The sequence below is a fragment of the Leuciscus leuciscus genome, assembly GCF_965113295.1.
Source record: "Leuciscus leuciscus genome assembly, chromosome: 16".
NCBI classification, from domain to species: Eukaryota; Metazoa; Chordata; class Actinopteri; order Cypriniformes; family Leuciscidae; genus Leuciscus; species Leuciscus leuciscus.
The window spans coordinates 13,154,688-13,174,700 of record NC_138740.1 but is presented as its reverse complement, the minus strand read 5'-3'; the positions used below and the strand labels follow the sequence as shown (position 1 = coordinate 13,174,700).

Here is a 20,013-nt window from a genome sequence, read left to right as displayed (position 1 = left end):
AGTAGGGAAGTATGTAATATCAAATGCAGTCTCTCTCTGCATATCCTGCAAGTTTGGGTTGCTTATAACATTCATCTGGGAATGCAACGTGCGTCATTTCACCAGATTTGTAACGTAAATCATTTATAAACTCAAGCCAACACAGGAGAAAACATCAATATGTTTCTAAACATGCAAACTGTAGTTGGTCACGATTTCAAAGTTTAACCCCTCGCTCGAGTTTGCATGTATTGATGTCCACAAACTCCACATGTTCTTGTCCAAGAAATTACAGTGGCTGTAGCATTTGTAGCATTTATAATTAAATGTTTGGCCAATATTAAATAAAGATATGATCTGCTGTAAAGTGAAACAACACGCAGGCATTTGTTATAATATGTATAGGAGTTGATTGTTTATTATGTTTGTTACATTTTGTATTTTTAATCGTGTTGTTCAATAAAACTATACGATTACTTACTTTTGATACTTTATTTGAACCAATTATTATTATTATTGTCTCATTGTTATTAAATAGCCTATGTATTTTAAGTCATTTTAAAGACTATTGTTGTTCACTTAAGTCTTTTTTTATTACCACAAAAATGATTCGATTAACCGTCAAAATAATCGACAGATTACTCGATTACCAAAATAATAATTAGTAAAAGTTTCTTAAAATAAAAATACTCTGATAAAGTACAGATACTTAAAGGGATAGTTCACCCAAAAATGAATATTCTGTCATGATTTACTCACCCTCATGTCGTTCCAAACCCATAAGACTTTCGTTCATCTTCGGAACACAAATGAAGATATTTTTTAGATATTAATTTTGGAGATTAATATTTTGTAAATAAAGTGGTAAATTATGTTTTTTTGCGCAAACAAAGCACTCTCGTCGCTTCATAAAACTGAGGTTAAACCACTGGAGTCACGCGGATTACATTTATGATGTCTTTACTTGGCCTTGAAAGTGGCTGTCAAAGGAGGGACAGAAAGCTCTCAGATTTCATTAAAAATATCTTAATTTGGGTATGAAAGTCTTGCGGATCTGGTAATTAATGACAGAATTTTCATTTTTGGGTGAACTATTCCTTTAAGTCGTACAGTAACAAAGTAAAAATAGTTTACTGTACACCACTGGTGTTATATAAAAACGTACTTTTTCAGATGTTATTGCTGTTAATATATCAGTACATTTTCATCAGCAGCCCACAGTCAGTTTCTAAGCTTTACTGTCAACCATTTCTATGGAACAAAATATGACTTAATAATAATAATAATAATAATATGATATCATTCCTTTTTTTGGTTTCGGTCTTCCCAAACCAGCCATGCTAGTCTTGAGAGACTTTAGCGCATGTTCTAGGAGCTTGTTTTGTTTTGTTTTTTGTTATGTGGTTGCCGTTTCAGGCATTTACCTCCTCCACTTTATTAGGAAGAACAAAGTAATAGCACATTCCCGTAAGCACAGTAGTTACATTTCTGTGCAGCTCTTTATTATATGAACGGAATTGCTTTTCATCACGCGCTGAGCAATTTCATCCTCAGCTCCGTCTTCAAATTGGATTATCTGATGCAGTGGAATGCACCCAAGCTCCTTCTTCCTCCCGCTCTCTCACTGTACAATGTGAGGACGCCTATGGAAAACAGTATTGAGCTTTGGTGCCATGTCAGCAGCATTTTGTATCAGCCCCGTGGGCACACTGATGCGTCGCTCCTCACTTCTTCTGCACATTAATGATGGACGCAGCGATCCTTGACCACATTCTGCTCGGCCTGTTTAATGATGCGACATCTGCCTCGCGTACGATTCTGCCCGAAGCGCGCAACCTTCCAGTGGCTCTCTAGCGATCATGGCTCACTGGCCACAAGGAAAATGGCCCATCGTGGAATCCAGACAGGGTAATGGAATATAACGATCCGCACAAAAAGCAGTTAATCATTTAAAAGTTAATAGGTTAATTGAGCTCTTTGTGACAACTTTTAAAGGAAACCTTTGTGAAAAAGAAGCACACTTTGGCATGCTTTTAAAAAGAATACTTATTACGGAAATAAGAATATACTTTAAGTTTTCGGACACCTAATTGCATGTCATTTACAAATAAATGAAATTGGATTATAGTTAAAATTTATGATAAATGCAATAAATGGTTTAAGTACATTTTTAAATGTCATTTCATAATTACTTCTATTGTCTGTTGAAATACGGTTAAAGTGTACTGCCGAATGTACAAGCATTTATGGTAAACAAAAATATACTTTAGTGTAATTTCTATTGAAACTTTTATGGCATAAATTTGTATTTACAAATGATAGTAACTATCATGACGTAATGATAGTTGCAATTTAGTACATTTAGAAAATATTGACTTTAAGTGTAGTGCTAAATCTAGTTCTTAAAATGTGCTTTAGTATGTTAGTCACATCAAAATAAGTGTACTTTAAAATGTTTAATTAATAATCATAATGTAATTATTAATGTCATCTCATGTTGTTCCAAACCCCCCTCCATACAATGAGAAGTCAACAGGGAGGTCGGGGACCATGTTTTGGACTTAATTGACTTTCATTGTGTGGGAAAAATGAATGAGAATTTTTTCATAATAGCAGAATTCAGTCAGTCATATGGTTTTGAAACAACATGAGGGTGCGTAAATAATAGCATCATTTTTATTTTTGGGTGAACTCTTTTAAGTCAAACATTGTGACCTGGATTTTTCGCCATTTGTATATGGTTTCAACAATGGTTTCTTATTTGAAAAAAAGCTTCTGAACTGTAGACTTAAATTTGCATCTGGACAGTTTGCTGAATTTTATTGAGTTTAACCTTCGTCCCTCATCGCTTAAGCTTTGTTTAATGTCCATTATAGCGCAGTCAATGAGCTCTTTAGCCAGCCGTAATCAATCCCTTACTGGGTGACCTTTCCTCATCCCATTAAACTAGCGAGCACTTACCTTAAATCCATGGATGAGTTAAATAAGCTAAGTGAAGGGGCCTACCAATCCTCTTTGTAAATATATAGCTTAATATCTTCCCTCCCCAGATCAGTTCCTCGATGTGAATATGGTTAAAGGAAGTCAGGCGAGATTAATGGGATGGCTCAATTGTCTCGGTTTCAATCATCTTCTCTTTGTAGCCCTTCTTCTACAGCCCGTCTCTGTCCCCATCCAGCTGCTTCCTTAGTAACTTGGCCATTCACTTAACGGAGCCTTTTAATCAGGGGCCATTTGGAGCAAAGAGAGCTCTATGAGAGACGGGCAGCTTGGACTATTGTGCCTGAACTGAATGATTCCCAGGAGGCTAAACTGGAGGGGACACCGCGGTTTGTCATACAATGGGGCTCAAATTGAATGAAAGTGCAATTTAACCTTGTTCTACCCAATTAGGATTTGAGGAATAGAAGATATTGATGGTTGGACATGCCACTAGACAGATTTTCAAACCAGTGATTTGTAGGTCTCCTGTCATGGCATGTAATATTTGGTCAGGCTGAGGTGGAATGTTGTATGATTTAAGTTTTTTTTTCAAAGAAATTCATTCTAATCAATACTAAGAAATATTATTAAGGACCAAATCAATCAATTTGAAATGATTTCTGAAGGATCATGTGATGCGCTCTTTCACTTGCCCCTTCAAAAAATGCGTCAATGTCGAGCCCTATGCGTGGTGATGAGCCAAAACATTATGACCAGTCACAAGTGTGTCGTTATTAATGTCTAGATAGATTAGATGGTAAGTAAACAATCAGTTCTCGTAATCAACGTGTTGGATGCAGGAGAAATGGGCAGGAATAAAGATCCAAGGAACTTTGACTTGGGCCAAATTATTATGGCAAGTCGACTGAGTCAGAGTATCTCTGAAACGACAAGGCTTGTGGGTCGCTCCCGGTCAGCAGTGGTGAGACTTTACCAACAGTGGTCTGAGGAGGGACAAACCACAAACTGACCACAGGGTGTCTGGCGGCCAAGGCTCATTGATTCACGAGGGCAACGAAGGCTATCCAGCCAACAGATTATTACTGTGGCATAAGTCACACAACATTTTAATGATGGTTATGGGAAGAATGTGTCACTACACACAGTTCATCGCACTCTGCTGTATATGGGGCTTCGTAGCCACAGACCAATCAAAATGCATATGATGATCACCATTGAAAGGGCACGTGAGCATTGGAACTGGACCTTGAGGCAGTGGAAAATGGGTCACCTTGTCCGATGAGTCCTGTTTTCTTTTACATCACATGGACGTGTGCACCGTTTACCTGTGGAAGTGATGGCACCCGAATGTACTGTGGGACGACGACAAGCCGGCTGAGGGAGTGAGATGCTCGGGGCAATATTCTGCTGGGAAACCGTGAGTCCTACCATTCATGTGGACGTAAATTTGACGTGTTACCTACTTAAACATTGTTGCAGACCAGGTACACCCCTTCAGGACAATGGTTTTAACTGGTGGAAGTGGTCTCTTTCAGCAGGATAAAGCAACTGCCACACTGCACACATTGTTCAGGAATGGTTGATTGATTCATATGACTCATATGATGAAGAGTTCAATCTGTTGCCCCTCTCCAAATTCACCAGATCTCAATCCAATTGAGCATCTGTAGGATGGGCTGTACAAACAAGTTTGATCAACGGCGGCTCCACCTCAAAACCTACAGGACTTAAAGGATCTGCTTCTAACGTCTTGGTGCCAGAGACCACAGAACACCTTCAAGGGTCTCAGAGAGTCCATGCCTCGGGAGGTCGGCGCTGTTTTGCATATTAGGCATTTGGTCATAATCTTTTGGCTAATGACAACATCTGTTACATTTGATGATATTTTGATGATGGCTGTGATTGTGTTTAGTAAAATGTTGTTGTTACACCATGGCTGTGTCCAAAATCGCCCTCTATACCCTTAAATAGGGCACTATTTGAGGGAACAGCCATTTGTAGCGGTGGCCGAAACCTTAGTGGACGTTACCGAGTGCACTGATTCAGTCCCACAATGCACCGCAATAATGAGTGTACAACCGATGTAACCCTCAACGGCTCGGGATTACCCATAATGCACTGTCTGTGAGTTGCGGCAAATTAATTCCAGTGTCTCGCCAGAACATGGCGCCTGCAACTGAATCATCCATCATCCATTTTCCAAACCAGTGGTCCAATGTGGCTACATTGTAATATCATACAGTATAAATATAAATATGAAGTATAAATTATTATTTAATTTATTAAATTGTTTAATTAAGGGTTATACATGCTAGTTTCCATGACAGAGTTCAAGATAAATATTTTCATCTTATTACTGGAGCTGCCAGTTTGCTAAGTTCCAAATAATTATTAAACGGCAAGAACAAACTATACAAAAGCTTCATCCCTTCTGGCTTCCTTCTTTCACTCCCTCAAGTGGACTATATAAGTGGAGTAATGTATGATTTCAAACACAGCCCATGTGTACATGTAGGCAGTTTTACATGGCCTTTAGTTCTCCTGTGGATGAATGTTTTATTGCGCTGAGATATCACATCAGTGGTTTATAATATAGCCAGGCATATATGCCATGCCAGGCGGCGTAATGAAAAGTGTTGACACTAAATTATTTGTGGCAGAATATAAATTTGTATAATGCCAGACATGGAAATATCCAAGTCATTTACTGCTAATTCCAATCAGGGAGGGGAAGCCATTTCTCCTAATTCATTCTCTCTCTCTTCCTTCCCTTCATAGTCTCTCCATCATTTACATTTCACACTCTGTCGACCCTAAAATTTCCACGTTCCTCAGCTCTTTACATTCTGCTCATGTCTGCGTTAAGAGCTGGGATTCTCTCTAGTGTTTGTGTGTGCGTGTGCAGGAAATGGAAATTGGAATGGTTTTGGAGTGTGCACACACTGGCAGGCTGCCAATCTCATCCCGTCACTGTCTCGCTTGGCTCTTTGAGCGCTTGGTGTTGGGGGGCTGCAGTTGATTGATTGACAGGTGGTCCTCTCTGTTGAGCTCTTCGGGGTACAGCTATGACAGAAATTGGTGCCTGTTGTAAGGCGAGTGATAACTACTGCAGTCTGTCCCTCAGTTTGGGTATGTTTGTAATATTATACACATCCATTTGCTTAAATGTATATTATAGCAGTTAGTTCTGGTCTACTTATTGGGATGAAGTACTAATATTTATTGAAATGATAGTCTAATATAAGAATTTCATTGTTTCTATAATATAACCATTCGGCCTGGCGGTTGAAAATCGGCTTTTGTAATTTTTTTTCATTTCGAGTACTGATAGGTTGAAGATCAGATATTCTTCAAGGATTTTGGCTTTTTTGTCTCCAATAAAATCTGAGTTTTGGCATCTGGAACTGTGTGACTCAAGTGATTTTAGACTTTTTCTACAACAAAAATCTGCAAAATGCTAGACCTAACGAGTGGTAGCTGACTAAAATACCCGTAATTTTAACCCTTCCATTTAAATTTTGCATTGCAAACGTCAATAACAGCCTCAACTTGTCAATGCTAGCAAATGACCATGGTATAAACTAGGGATGGGCATTTGTTTCTTAAAATTATTAATTAATTTGATCAAAAGTAATTCCATTTGGTGCTGACGGAGTCACGTGATGCGCTCGAGGTAGTTAGACGGGCCCAGGAGAGCTCTCTAGAAATCACCTAATATATGTTGAATTAAACACTGAAACATTGCCCAAATAGTTGTAAAAAGGTTATCTGATACTTGTGTGTAACGCGGAACTATGGAGCGTCGACCAAAACCCAGGAAAGATGAGCATAAAGTCGCCGAAACTACTGAGAGAAAGTCTCCGCAAATGGCTGCTGAGGGGATCGTCTCTGAGGGGGAAAGTTCAGCGGGGGTTCTTGCCGCCGCGCTGAAAGAGTTTCGGGAGATCATTGGGAGTGTTAAGCAAGAGCTGATCTCTCAAATGTCGGAACTTCGCAACTCCATTCAGGGATCAATTGATACCCTGACCATGTCTGTCTCATCTATGCAAGGCCGGATCGCTACGGCCGAGCAAAGAATCAGTGATGTGGAAGATGTAGTTTCGGGAAATGAGCGGTCACTCAATCTCATCAAAAAAGAAAACGAGGTTCTCAGAAATAAGATGGAATATATAGAGAACTACAACAGACGAAATAACATCCGCTTGATTGGACTGAGTGAAGGAGTTGAAGGTCGGGATACGGTTGAATTTTTTAAGACATGGCTGCCGAGCGTGTTGGGAGAAGAGAACTTCGGCGCTCCAATTGTCATCGAGCGTGCACACCGCGTTCCAGCAGTGCGAGTCCCGGGAAAGGCTCCGCGGCCCATCCTGATTCGACTTCTGCGATTCCAGGACCGTGAAAGTATTCTTCGTATCGCCCGAGATAAAACACCAATTTCTGTTGATGGAAAGAGAGTCAGCTTTTTCCCGGACTTCTCATCAGAAGTGATGAACCGCAGAAGAGGGATGATTCCAGCGCTTAAGGCATTAAAGGAGAAGAATGTCAACTGTCATCTTGTATATCCCGCTCGTATTCGCATTCTTACGGAGGATGGTGGAACACGGTTCTGTCACACGTCGGACGAAGCCCTCAAGTTTCTGTCGGAACGTGACTGAGTTGTAGTTGATGACGTGGTGGAGTCTACGACGTTTTGGGATGGATACAGTCTAACGTTACTTGTCCCAGATCGATTTGACTCAGCGATTAGTTGTTAGATCTGGATGGGTGAGTGATTATGTTAAACTGAGATCTTGGGAACTTAATATTCTTTGGCCACCTGTGACTTATTTATTTTTTATTTTTTGAATGGGTAGCCTATAACGTTAGGCCTATTTTGGTTTATTTTCCCCAAGTATTGAGTTGGGCCTACTGTATTTCGTTTTTCTCTTTCTATTGTATCAATATCAGTGAGGGGCTTCATCTGATAATGGACTGAAAAAAACAGACTTGGACAGTTTTTCTCTGACGGGCGGCTGCACATGATTAGATTTGTAATAAGAGTTCAATATGTTTAGGGCATTATTATAAATGACTGTTGATTACTTATATCAGTGTGTTTTATATATAAGGGAGCTCGGGAGTAGCTTTTCATTTTTGCTTGGGAAGGAAGTGCGACCTATTCGTTTCTCAACGTTTTTTTTCCCCCCTTAGCTGCTGATAGTTCTGGTTCAGCAGCTTTAGCAGGGTTTCTGTGTTTATATGTGTTGTTCTTTTATTATTATTATCATTTTTATGTTATTTATTTCCTTTTCGGAGAGATACATGTCAACATTTAAAATACAGGGTGACAGTGGATCAATCAGGATAATGTTTATTTTTTATGAGGGTGTTTTATATGGTGATTTTGATACCATAGATTATACATGACAACAAAACCTTTGAAATTTGTGACTTTTAATACTAAGGGTCTACATAGTCCAGTTAAAAGGAAAAGAGTATATATGTACCTTAAGAAGTTGGGGGCAGAAATAGTTTTTCTGCAGGAAACCCATTTAACGGACTCCGAGCATAAAAAATTAAAAAGGGAATGGGTAGGTCAAGTGTTTGCTGCATCGTTTAATTCTAAGTCAAGGGGAACGGCAATACTGATAAATAAAAATATCCCTTTTACAGTTACAAAATCGGTATTTGACCCCTCAGGAAGATATGTAATGATACAAGGACATATGTATTCTGAACAGTGGACAATGTTGAATATATACGCGCCAAATATTGATGATCACTTGTTTATGCAAAATGTTTTCCTTCAAATCGCTCAATCATCAGGCTCACTTTTGGTAGGTGGGGACTTTAACTTTTGTCTTGACAATGTACTTGATAGATCTTCAACCAGACCATTGCCTCTTTCTAAAGCAGCTCAATCAACCACTGCTTTTATGAAAGATTTAAATCTAACTGATGTTTGGAGGCATGAACATCCACAAGATAGAGATTACTCTTTTTATTCACACCCTCACGATTCGCATACCCGTATAGATTATTTTTTGTTATCCACCCAACTTTTATATGGTGTGATGGATGTTGAATATCTTCCTCGTTTATTGAGTGACCACTCTCCCCTTGTAATGTCATTGTCCATCCCAGAAAAAATAGGACGAACTTATAGGTGGAGGCTAAATCCAATTCTTCTTAGACAATTGGAATTCCAAAAATTTATTAGAGAACAAATCGATATTTTTACGTCTACAAATAAACATTCTTGTTCTAATAGCTTCATATTATGGGACACTTTAAAGGCTTATCTTAGGGGCCATTGTATTGCATATACTAAGGGGTTAATAAAATCAAAAAAATCCAAATTGAATGAGCTAGAATCCGAAATCTTAGCACTTGAAAAAATATACCATAAGGATCAGAATAAGGATGTTTATAGGGAATTACTTAATAAAAAAATGGAGTATAATAAAATGAACACCTACCAGGCAGAGAGGGCTATTATTAGTTCTAATCAACGTTATTATGAGCTTGGCGAGAAAGCACATAAAGTTTTGGCCTGGCAATTAAAACGGGATGAACAGAAGCGAACGATAAATGCTATAAATACAGGCAACGCGGATACATATATTCCTGTAGAGATTAATGATGCATTTAAGCAATATTACACAGAGTTATATACTTCTCAGGCAAGTACAGAAAGTACACAAATGGATTCTTTCTTATCCTCAATCCACTTACCATGTCTTTCAGAGGAGGACAGGCTTGATTTGGATCAACCTTTTTCTGCCTCTGAGTTGACTGAAGCCATTCTTAAAATGCCTAATAATAAATCTCCGGGTGAAGATGGCTTCCCATCCGAATTTTATAAAGTTTTTAAAGATTTACTTGTGCCATACTTGATGGAAGTACTTGACCAGTCTAGGACGGACAAGTGTTTTCCAGACTCTTTTTCCAATGCATTAATTTCGGTAATATACAAAAAAGGTAAAGACCCGCTGAAATGTGCGTCCTATAGGCCAATTTCTCTCCTTAATGTGGATTATAAATTAGTTACTAAAATGATAGCCAAGAGGTTAGAAACTCGTCTTCCTCTGCTGATTAACCCAGACCAAACTGGTTTCGTAATGGAGAGGCTTTCAGCAAACAACTTGAGGAGACTATTCAATGTCATTCATACTGCTAAAGAAAAACGTATACCGGGAGTAGCTGTCTCTCTTGATGCCGAAAAGGCTTTTGATCGCATTGAGTGGCCATATCTTTTTGAAGTGCTAAAAAAATTTGGATTTGGAGCTGCATATATTGACCTAATTTATTCACTTTATAAATCTCCTAAAGCAAAAATAGTTACTAATGGAATTACTTCTGCCACATTTCCCTTGTATAGAGGATGTAGACAAGGATGCCCCCTAAGCCCAGCTCTCTTTGCACTAGCTATTGAACCTCTAGCCGAGGCTATTAGATGCCACTCTGATATAAAAGGCTTTGGAATCGGCCCTGAAATGCATAAAATATCATTATTTGCAGATGATATTCTTTTATTTCTTACTGACCCCATAGACTCTTTGTCAAATCTACAGAATGTGTTACACTTATATGGCACTTTCTCTGGATACAAAGTGAATATTGACAAGAGTGTCATTTTGCCATTATCAGGGTTTGACTCTACTGCACTGGACGGCTTTTCCTTTAAGTGCTCTCCTACAGGAATTAAATATTTGGGTATTCAGGTAGATGGTGACTTAAAGAATCTCTATAAACTTAATTTGGCTAGTCTTTTAGAGAAGGTGGGTAGAGATTTAACCAATTGGATGGATTTACCACTCACATTACTTGGTAGAATAAATGCTGTTAAAATGACTATTTTGCCCAAATTCTTATATATGTTTCAATCTCTTCCAATATTAATCCCTAATTCATTTTTCACTTCTCTTAATAAGTTATTAAGATCCTTTATTTGGCATCGTAAAACTCCTAGGGTCAGCCTTGATAAACTGGCTTTGAATTATAAGCAAGGAGGACTGAGACTTCCCAATTTTAAGATGTATTATTGGGCAGCCCAATCCAGGTACTTAGCTCAAATGTTTGCTAATACCCCCTTTCCCTCTTGGCTGAATATGGAGAAATTTGAGATAAAAGAAGAATGTCCTGCAAATATTTTATATACATGGGATGACAGACTGATTAAAACAAGAACTAATAATCCCATGATTAGACATTCAGTTCAGACTTGGAATAAATTGCGGTCTCTGCTGGGACAGGATCATTTTCTTTCCCCAAAAACACCTTTATGGGGGAACAGATTGCTACCAATGTGTCACCAAAACAAAAATTTTAAGATATGGGCAGATAAAGGAATTACACTGTTAGAGCATTGTTTTGACGGTGATGTCTTAATGTCGTTTGAACAGTTAAAGAATCGATATAATTTGAGTAATAAAGAATTTTTTAGTTATCTACAATTACGAGATTGTTTAAGAGTCAAAACAAAAACTTATCCTAAATTACCAGATTTGACATTTATTGAGCAACTCTGTTATTCCGATAAACCACTATATAAAACTATCTCTAGAATATATGAAGCTCTTATCTCAAATCAGCCCTTAGATGACCCAGATAAATCCAGAAGGAGATGGGAGCAGGATTTGGGGGTAACGATAGATGCAGACCTGTGGGGTCAATTATGTAAAGATGGGGTCACATCAACCTTGAATTCTAGGTATAGATTAATTCAGTTTAATTTTTTACACCAGCTTTACTACACTCCAGCTAGATTACATACATTTAATGACAGTATTTCACCCCTCTGCTTCAGATGTGGTACAGAGGAAGGGACATTTTTGCATTCCACCTGGTTGTGTCCTAAAGTTAAGGTGTTCTGGGTACAAGTATGTGATAGTATATCACAGATTCATGGAATTGACTTTCCAATGGATCCAGAGGTATGTTTATTAGGCAATTTTAACAACTCTAACCTCCGAAACAGACAGGCTATTAAGCTTACTGAAATGTTGTTAATAATAGCTAAAAAATGTATTGCTTTGAAATGGAAAGCAGACACTGATGTGCCTATTGGAATGTGGTTGTCAGAGATTTGCAGCTGTGTACCCTTAGAGAAGATCACATATTCAATGAGAAACAAGGGTGAATTATTTTATAAAATCTGGAACCCCTTTTTGAATTATATAAATATAGTACCACATGTCTTGATTTCATAGTTAACTGTAGTTAACATAGTTACACTGTCTTACATTGTATCTCCATTTGCTTTATTATTATTATTTTTTATTTTTGTTATTATTACTATTTTTTTATTATTATTTATATATATATATATTTTTTTTCTTCTCTTTGTTGTGGTTTTTGTTGTTACTGTTGCTTCATTTGTGTTTTGTCGGATGTTTGTTATTGTATTTGGAAAAAAGTTAAATAAAAAAAAAAAAAAATTAAAAAAAAAAAAAAAAAAAAAAAAAAGTAATTCCATTTTGTAAGATCATTTTCATCCAAGTAATTCCAAACTTCGCGAGGCAGACGACAACATTATGTGATCAAATACAAACAACTTAACACGCTCCACAGCGCCACCCAGTGTAGTTAGTTCTAACTGCGAATTAGTGCTTGTGATTTATCGTGGATATAGTGCATTTACGGCCGAATATTCGTGCACACCCCTAGTATAAATGGGAAAATCTACAGCTAGCTGTGCAATAAATAATTTTAATGTAAAGGCAAAGAACCGCCCGTCGCTAAGCGGAGGGTTGTTGCCTTCACATAGTGCATTCAAGTCATATATCCATTACGTTTACAACCGTAGGATGTGCGCTGAAGAAAACGCATCTCAAACGCATTAAACAACACGCACGTCGGATGGTGGTGAAAGCCGTGCAGGTTTATGTTTTAGTTTGAAGTCCTTAATATAAAGAACATCTCATGTTTAAGATAACTTAAGCCCAATTTATACTTCTGCGTCGGACCTATGCCGTATCCTCTATGCTGCAGGCTACACATTGGTTTTCATTTACTTCTGTGTCGTTATCCTTGTTGACGTGCAGTTACCCATAGAGGGAGGGATTCTAGCAGACCAATCACAGCGCTTGCGGTTTGCGTAGAATTGACGCATTGTTACATTTTTGGAGAGGTGTGTGTCAGGGTACGTCGTACGGTCGTAGGCTATCTGTGCTACACACAGCCTACGACGTAGCTACGGCATGAGTTCGACACAGAAGTATAAATTGGGCTTTAGGGTGTGTTCCCACCTGTAGTTTCGGTTCTTTTGGTCTGGACCAAAAGGTGAAAATACATTTAGTCCTGGTTCACTTAGCGTTCACACTGTCTTTTTTAAGACCGAACTTAAAGATACAAAAATAAAAAACGTATTTTGCGACGGAACTCGCCGTCCAAACCAATGCTGTGTTTTAGGATAAATGTGCTTGTTGTATGCGTACATATGATGGCATTTTGGCCAGTTGAGAACTTGTGAAGAGTTTATAAAATGTGTAAAGGAGTCAAACAGTGGCAGGAATGCCTTCGTCACACACACTCACACTCACACACAAAGATCTGCTGCAAGAAGATGGCGTTTCTGATGCCTGTACCGAACTGTGATGGGCAACATCACAACTATGATGTTTAGGGTGTTTTTGGTTCGTTTAGATGACTTTGGTCTGTGTTGCGTCCATATTTCAGTCGAACCACACCAGATTTTGTTTGTTTGGTGCACACCAGGGTTCGGATGGCAGCGTTCACACTTATTCAAATGAACCACACTAACCAAGTGTGAACAGACACACCCTTAGATCGTGCACTTCTCCGGCAGAAGCTCATTCTGTGTTATTTTTTCAGATGTGTTCACAACATCATAATATATCGATTATAAATAATATTGTCCCGTCCTGGGGGGGGAAACTCGGGGTTTGGTCCTCACAGAGAGAAGTTTTGCATGTGCAGTGTTTAAAACGAACTGAAAGACCCGTACTGAATACGTGTACATTCACACCCTTAATGTTTATCAGTTAAGATTTAAATTACAGAGCATTAATCACAATATAATTTTGTTTTAGTTGTACTTTGGTTTTGATTTATTTATTTATTTTTTAGTGGTTTTGTGTCTATGGTCTACAGCATTCGTACCAAACAATTTTTTTTTTATTGGCAGAAGAAAAATAAAGTGCCAGACCATGATGTGTCTGAAATGTCACTTAACTTGATAATAAATGCATCTTTTCTTGTAGAAAGCACGACACTCGCAAGTATGCTAGCACTCGTGATATCTCTTAAATTTCACTAGTGTGGTCCAGAAGGTGTTTAAAGTCCCAATGTGGTGGAAATCAAGCTTTTAATATTGTTTATACGTCTATGTGGTGTTTTTAATATGCTTTAAGACAAACCATGTGCAAATCCATAAGTCAACACCATTGCTGAGTATTTTCTCTTTAAAACTGCAGTGAACCAAAAACGTGGTTTGAAATCGCTGGTGTTTCTGACGTCACAAACTACCTTGTAACCAATCAGATCAACGTGTGATCGTCAATGAGTGGATCTCTGAGCTGGTTTGAGTGAGTGGAGACGGGGCTAATTTGCATATTCATAGAACCGCGCATACTAAATGAGGAAAGGGTGTTGAGTTACATTCAAGCTATTTTATGGCATGAAGAATTTTAATTTTTTTCAAGGAAAAAACTTTAAATATGTCATTTTGGTGATCAAAGATGAGTTTTAAGGGATAGAATTATTGAATACAGGGGGACTTTAAGAGAGAGCTGTTTATTCAACCTTCTTTGAATAGATTACCTGAACAGTTCCTGGAATTACACATGACATTTGCCTTACTGTGAAAACACATTACTAGCTCCTGCGAAATAAAAAGCCTTATGTTATTGTACTGAACCAGTATCAATACGATCTGTCTCAGTCCCAGCTCAGCGAACATTACATTTAAACTGCAATCACGGGTCAATCTGTCATGCCCCATAAATCCATGAGCAGTATCGCTTAATTGAATTGCCTGGTTTTGAGAACCCAAGGCAAGTTTAGTGCTTTCTGTATCCTTTATCTCTCATCATGGGGTCCAAATGGAAAAACACTAGGTTTTTTAGCTGGAGAAGTACACCTTGTCCAACTCATCCTCGTGTGTGTGTGTGCGTGTGTGTGTGCGTGTGCGTGTGCGTGTGCGTGTGCGTGTGCGTGTGCGTGTGCGTGTGCGTGTGTGTGTGTGTGTGTGTGTGTGTGCGTGCGTGAGCGCGCGCCCATATGCTCATTACGACTGTATGGTGTGACACTGTATAACATGCGTCAACATTAAATGTCAACAAAAACCCGATCCTGCTGTCTGCTACGTTATATCCTCACTCCTCAGCATGATTTAAAAAATCTGACACCACCAAGCAAACATTTTATTATATTTCTCAAAATGATAAACACAATATAATTGTACCTTATTGGTTATCTTCCAGGGTGTTGAATTTGTTTTACCTTTGTGTTATGTTGTGTTATGTAGTGCATGCAGTTAATAGTTTAAAACACTCTAGCAAATCTCAAAATTAATATTCAGTTTTCATATTGTACATTTATAATGTTGTGATGCCTGAATTGGCTTGTAGTAGGGGTGTAACAATATATCGCAATACAAATATGCAACAATATGTATCGTGGATAGTGACAATATAGCCTAGTTCAACCAAAATGAAAATGAGTGTGTTAGAAAAAAATTCAAGTTTACAGAGTTTTTAGTGTCAGTATTACATTCAACTACTATAATATTGAATATAATGTATAATAATGTAATGCGGAATATTTGCTGGTCCTGATAATGCCAAATGTCTAATATTACCAGTAAAAAGTGGCCTACATTATTTTAAATGTATCTAGTCAGTGACAGAGTGCAAGCATATTCGTCTAAAACAATCCTGTATTTTCAGCTTCAGAATCATGAATATTTTTATTCTGGTGTCACTATTGTCCTGTGCATTGGGTTTCCAGCACCAAGTCCAAGCCTATTCATTTACACCCACATTGTAATATCAAAGTTAGCATTTTAATTAATCGTTTTTTGTTAACCTTTTATCATATGTCTTGGAGTATCGCAATAATATCGTATCATGAGTTCAGTATAGTGATGTATCAAATCGTGACATGAGGGTATTGTTACACCTAGGGCTGAAACGATTCCTCGAGTTACTCAAGTTACTCGAGTTACTCGATTACAAAAATTCCTCGAGGCAAAAACTCTGCCTCGAAGCCTCGTTAAATTCCTATGACGCGCACTAACGCGCAGGGATCTGATTGTTTCATATGGACCGTTGTTCAATGTTCAGGAAGCACACCATAGCGTGTGATACATTTTGAATTTAGTTGGCGCGATGGCGGAGAGTAAAGATAAACGCAACTTTTAAATACATAATTACATTTTTAAAAACAAAATTATAGGCTTAAGTGCAGGGTCCGAAAGTTGGTCGTTTTGTCGCTATGGTTACACACACACACACACACACACACACACACACACGGTGGCAGTGCGCTCAAAGTCATCTGTCAGTTGTGCAGTTACCCAAAATCTCCTGAATGAAGTTAAAACCCATCATGTCACTGAAATGTGTTTTTTTAAATCAAGTGATTAAAGTGCTCGTTGCCGCTGCGATCAGTGGCGCGGATACAGTGTTTTCTCGTGTGGCTCGCGCACACACCGCTCTATCTTTCACTCGGACGCGCGAGACCTTGTTTGTACGTCACGTCTGCCAAATAGTTACAGACAACAACAAAAAATGAAAATCCCCAGCCTGCTTCTCCAAATCCACTCGTACTTTTGGGGAAGACATTATAATCGGCTACCAAAGTAATTGAGCATAGAACATTTTCAATTAACAAACAATATAATACTACAAAACGTGCTAATATACTTAGCCTAAGTGAAAAACAAAATGCTGTTCTTTTTCTATTTAACAAAATGCATATTTGCAATAAAACATTCCCCTTTTCAAAGCTACACTATGTGTAGGTGTCTCCAATGCATGCAATTTGAAGTTAAATTGCAGTTAAATGCAATCCTTTTTTTTATGTTGTATTAAGAAGACAAAACTAAGGCCAAATGGCCTTTACTATTTAAGTTTGTATTCATAGATTTACATGTTATACATGTTTTACAGTAAGTTGACTTGTATTGACAACTTGACAACTGTATTGTTATATATATTGTTGGCATTGGCACTTATAAACACTAAATGGGTAAAAATTGCAATAAATAGGCTTAGTTTTGGAGCCAAATGTTGGAGTTGGAATAAATACCTCTGGTTTTTTTTTTTGAGAAATAAAAGCCAAATGCTTGATCATTTTACAGCCACATCATTTTCGTTATGCATTATTTGTTTTGGTTGTTTAAAAACACACACATTTTTTTTATCCGATTACTCGATTAATCGATCGATTAAGTGCTAGATTAATCGATTACAAAAAGAATCGATAGCTGCAGCCCTAGTTACACCCCTAACTTGTAGCATTTAAAATGATTTTAGTTTTTAGTGTTTTATTTTAATTTATTGAGACAAAATAGTATACAATTTAAATATTGACCATTTAACAGTTAACAAGTCATCTTCATTTATATAGCGCTTTTAACAATGTAAATTGTTCCAAAGCGGCTTTACATTGATAAGAGGAAATTAAAATATATAACATGAATAATTGGCTTCAATTCTGTCTGATATGAAATTTAAATTCAACAAATTTTTAGTTTAAAGGTGCTCTAAGCGATGTTGGGTGATGTCACTTCTTGTTGACGTTCGAAGTATTGTCAAACAAAGCGGAGGCATCTCTCCTCTAGCTAACTTCCCTCTTCATGCTTCTCTCTCCTCCTCTCCCCACACCCCCCTTCATGTGCACGCGCACTAACCCCCCAACCCCCACCCTCAAATCATTCTTGTCGGTTATTGGCTGGAACACTGTTTGTTATGTTTCGTGGTCCAGGTTGGGCTAGTTTGTTTTTGTTGCTGTTTGTGGAGCCTGGGCTGTCTACAGAGACCGCTTTTTTTTTTTCAGTGTGTTCATGGGACAGGCAGCTAGCAGATAGTGAGGAGATGTTTGCTGTATGCGACAAATGTTTCGGCCTAAAAAACGTGTGACATCGTTTTTAGAGCATCTTTAAATTTCCAGGAAAACTGTATCATGATATATACTTTTACTGTGAAATAAAAATGACTCAAACTGGGATGTTCTTACCACCCACCCTAAAATACTAATGCATGTCATTGTAATGAAATAAGAATGCGAGTGTCAGCCTCCTTCCCGTGTAGCCCAATAATTGTATCCTCCTGATTGTCCTGCCAGTCATCATCAGGCTAAAAATAGGCGGCCTTTTCCAAAGCGGGGAAACCAAGAGGTATGAGCCTAGTGTGAGTGTGTGGGTGTATGTGTGAAGGCACTCACCCAGAAAGTGAAAGAGGCTAAAGATGAGTAGAATGCAGTGAGACAGATTGTCTCTCTCCTTGTGCATGAATGTAAATAAAACCTGTGGCAGCCAGGTTCATCTGATGCATCTCAACCCTAAGGAGGGCCTTGAAGGAAAGAGAATGATGAAAAGGAAAATGGACAATGGGGAGAAAAAAAATGAAATGCTGGAGCTGTGAAAATAAGTCATAGTCAGCAAGCCAGCTGTGCTTAAGGAAAGAAAATCCAATGCATGGTGTGATTTATTATAGGCAGGCAAACACACACACACATGTGGAATATACAGGATTAGGGATTGGCAATTTATTTGCTGTATATTTCCTAAACATTTTTGACAGTTTGATATGAACAATTATTATGATATTAACGGTTTATCGAAAAAGAAAAAAAATTGTAGGATGAGACCTGGATCTAGCCTATTTGTCGGTTGTGGATTTTATGTACATATGTCCGGCGTGTACATTACCAGAGTGGTTAAAAAATGTGTTTACATGGATGAATCATTGACAATAAGATCAGTAATTTGCATTTATACTTTTATTTTTTTATTTTTCATAAATATAACAGGATTTTTATTAGGAATGATTACAGAATTATAACAGAAATTAGTAATTTTTTCATTTTAATTATTAAATGTAAATCTTGTACTCATTTAGTGACTGTAAAATGTATAAAAATACCATTTATAATTTGAATTACATATAGATAGTATTTTTTTATTTGTTATAAAAGATTTCTACTTTAAATAAATGCTCTACTTTTAAACTTTCCGTCAAACAATTGTGAGAAAAATGCATCACTGCAGGTTTTACACATTCAAGCAATTTTAAACCATTCCAGCGCAAGAAGAGGCGAAAGAACTCAATTCAGTTCTCGTGCGCTGTTATCTGTACGTATAGCCGTGAGATCCTCTTTCGTATCTCCTTGCACTTGAATGGACACATATACGCATAATTATGTCAAAATACCCGTCTAGGCAAGTATTCTCGTAAACCCAGTTGGTTATGTCTAAAAGGAATATTTCACTTAAAAATGAAAATTCTGTCGTAATTTACTCAGCCTCAAGTTGTTTAATGTTTAATTAATGTTAATCAAATAACAAAACACAGCACATATGAATCCATATTTGATTTATACAGTGAACACTATAGTGTTATTTTACATTTAGGCCTAATTACATTTCTGTACCTGAGTACTACTGTTAGACCTTACTTTATTTGTCTATATTGTATTTATCTATGCTTATAATTAGTGTATTTTTTCTTACTTTTTTTTACCGACCCTGTCCTCCTCCTCCCTCCATTTAATTTTTTCTTGCAGATCTGGAAAAATTATCCGATCTGTGACTAAAAACCGTAATATGATCCGAACCGTGAGTTTTGTTATCCATTTGAAGGATCATGTGAGTCTGAAGACTGGAGTAATGATGCTGAAAATTCAGCTTTGCCATCTCGGGAATAAATTAGTTTAATATATATTAAAATAAAGTTGTTTTATTTTGTAATATATTTTTTTTTACTGTATTTTTGATCAAATAAATTTAGCCTTGGCGTGCCGTGCATTAAAGACTTTCTTAAAAACAAAAATATAGATAGGCTATCTTTATTTTGATATTCACAAATCATGTATAATCATATTTTTCCCCTATGGCTCACTCACTCGTGTATACGCATGTTTTTA

General features: G+C 37.5%; 1 protein-coding gene across 1 annotated transcript in view; it reads left to right on the top strand.

Annotated features, from left to right (window-relative positions):
* Window positions 1–20,013, top strand: part of siah2l (seven in absentia homolog 2-like) — a 42,761-nt gene that overhangs the window by 12,259 nt on the left and 10,489 nt on the right. The gene's annotated exons all lie outside the window — the stretch shown is intronic.